Consider the following 3,135-nt stretch of genomic DNA (forward strand, 5'->3'; position numbering starts at 1 on the left):
CAGGTGAATTAGTTACAGAACCAGCTGGAATCAACCTGGTGTTCTCAGACTATTATGCTAGACTGTACACTTCAGAAAGCTCTTCAAATAGTACTGTAAATTTACCCAGTTACAGAATTCGAGATACAGGTAGCAATTAAATCCATGAAATCTGGAAAGTCTCCTGGCCCTGACGGCTTTACAGTTGAATTCTATAAAGCTTTTGCTCCCCTTTTAGCACCTATTTTAGTAAATCTATACAGTGACTCATTTAAAGCGGTCTTCCTTCCTCCTACCTTATCTGATGCTTCGATTTCTTTGCTCCTCAAAAAGAATAAGGATCCTACTTCTTGCGGTAGTTATAGAGTTTATAGCTACACTCTAAATGTAGATTTTAAAATTCTGGCTAAAGTTTTATGTTCTCTTCTTGAACGAGACCAAACAGGCTTCACACCAGGAAGACACTAATTTTTTAACACCAGAAGGCTTCTCAACATTCTCTTCTCCCGCCCATCTGACTCACCTGAAATGATTGTGACTCTAGATGCTGAGAAGGCCTTCGATAGGGTGGAGTGGGATTACTTGTTTTTTATATTGGGAAAGTTTGGGTTTGACTCTAACTTCATCTCCTGGATCTGACTTCTTTATTCCTCCCCTACGGCATCTGTATATACTAATGGCATACGATCTCCCCCCTTCTCTCTTCAGCATGGGACACGACAGGGCTGTCCCCTTTCTCCCTTACTTTTTAATTTAGCCCTAGAAACTCTAGCTATCTGGCTCTGTAGCCACAATGGTTTTGAGGGAATTTCTCGTCATGGTTTAGTTCACAAGTTTACTCTCTCTATGCTGACAACCTTTTATTATATATCTCAAATCCTGCTTCCTCTCTACCCCCAATTTGGGATATCCTAGATAAATTTGGCCAATTATCTGGCTACAAGATAAATGTACAAAAAAGTGAACTTTTTTTTGTTAACTCTGAAGCTTAAACACTTCCACAAGCACTCCTACCTTTCAAGATTGCTCCTGATGGCTTCAAATACCTGTTTTTTTTGTTTTACAAGTTCATATAATAAGCTGTTTGTGAGAAATTTTCAACCACTTGTTGACAAATCCAAATTGGATATGTCTAGATGGGCCTCTCTCCCTTTATCCCTGGTAGGCCGGATTAACTTGGTCAAAATGGTTATCTTGCCCAAATTTCTGTACCTCTTTCAACACGTACCTATTTGCATTAATAAATCTTTCTTTACTGGCTTGGACAGTATTTTACGCTCATTTCTATGGGGGAATAAACCTGCTCACCTCAAGAAGTCAATCCTACAACTTCCTAAAGCTAAAGGAGGCCTCACACTTCCAAACATTCAGCAGTATTATTGGGCCTGTAACATTAATAAGCTTCACTTTTGGAATAGGGACAACTACTCAGACAATTGTCCCCCCTGGGTACATATGGAAACTTCATCAATGAAAAACACCTTTTATTCTATTGTTTGTTCACAATTGCCCTTAGTTGTAAGCAGAGTCCCGGATAATACGATAGTAACCAGCTCCCTTAGAATTTGGGTACAATTTAGGAAATATTATGGTTTACAAAGAGGCTCTACATACATGCCCATCCTTAACAATTATTTTCCCCCATCTAGCTTAGATTCTGCATTTCGCCTTTGGACATCTAATGGCCTTCTCAAGATTAATGACCTCTGTGAGGAGGGGGTGTTTGCTTCTTTCTCCTCCTTTTCTAAAAAGTATGATCTACCCAGTCAGCACTTATTTCGGTTCTTTCAAATCAGGCACTTTATACAGAAGCTGTTCCCTTACTTTCCCAATTGTCCCCCTGAATCACAAATTGACCACTTTCTTCCTCTAAATGTCAACCATAGGCATTTAATTTCTGTCATTTATAATTGAATAAATTCTATTGTTGTAGATCCTACTTACTCTTTTAAAGATACCTGGGAGCAAGACCTGGGAATTTCTATTACGGAGGACTTATGGCAGAGCATCTTGAACCAAGTGCACTCCTCTTCCATATGTGCCAGGCATGAGTTAATACAATGTATAATACTATTAAGAGCTCACTTAACCAATGCCCGATTGGCAAAAATTTTCCCAGACAGGAGCGCTGCCTGCAACCGTTGCAAACATTCACCTGCCAATCATTTACATATGTTTTGGACATGTCCGCAGCTGGTAACCTTTTGGTCCGATGTATTTGAGACACTTAAAAAAGCTCTTAACATTAATATTGACCCTGACCTATTTCTAGCCTTGTTTGGGGTTTCTCTTATGCCTGATTTGACGGCACGAGATCGTAAAGTTTTTGCTTTTACTACAATCTTGGCCAGACGGGCTTTCTACTCAAGTTTAAGCATACTTCCCCTCCAACTCACAACAGGTGGATACAGGACATTTTCTATCGTGTTAGGCTTGAGAAATTGAGATGTTCACTCTCTGGTTCACGTAAATCCTTTTACAAGACTTGGGATCCCTTCTTAACACTCTTAGCGCCAAAGTCGCAAAAATTGAGACGAGACGACATACATAATAAAATAGACTGTAGTTCCTAATATGGTATAATATCTCATTTGTATTCCCTACCACTAGATGGCAGACATGTAGTACTTCAATTCTAGACCAAAATTACGTCACGTTCCTATTCAAAGTGTTTGAGGAAAGAGCAGAGCAAGTGAGCTATCGTGTCATTGATGCGGAAGCAGTTCAGTTCATAGCGTGCGGGTAAGCTGTGAGATTTGTGAGAGAAATGGCTAATAGAAAGTTGTACCGTGAGGATGTGTTGCAAATGTTATTCGCCGATGATGACTCTGAAGGGGAATATTTGCCATTTGAAAATGACGATCGGTCGTCTAATAATCGCGCTTCTCCCGGTACATCTTTGCAGCGCAATGGTGCCGCCGTGCAAGGCGCGAGTGTTCACGAAGCACAAACAAGTGATCATTTCGACCCTTTGCCCAACAGGGATGTGGGTGGCAGGGCAAGATCTATTATTTCCTGAATATTACTGATGAACTGATCAAAAAGTAGGCTACTATTCACATGCGTTTTACTACTATATAGTAAAGTAATATAGTAATAATTTAGTACTTTCTCCTGTTGTATTGTTGGTTTCCTCTTTTCTGATCATTTGGAATG

The sequence above is a fragment of the Sinocyclocheilus rhinocerous genome, unplaced genomic scaffold, assembly GCF_001515625.1.
Source record: "Sinocyclocheilus rhinocerous isolate Xijiao unplaced genomic scaffold, SAMN03320098_v1.1 scaffold1754, whole genome shotgun sequence".
Lineage (NCBI taxonomy): Eukaryota > Metazoa > Chordata > Actinopteri > Cypriniformes > Cyprinidae > Sinocyclocheilus > Sinocyclocheilus rhinocerous.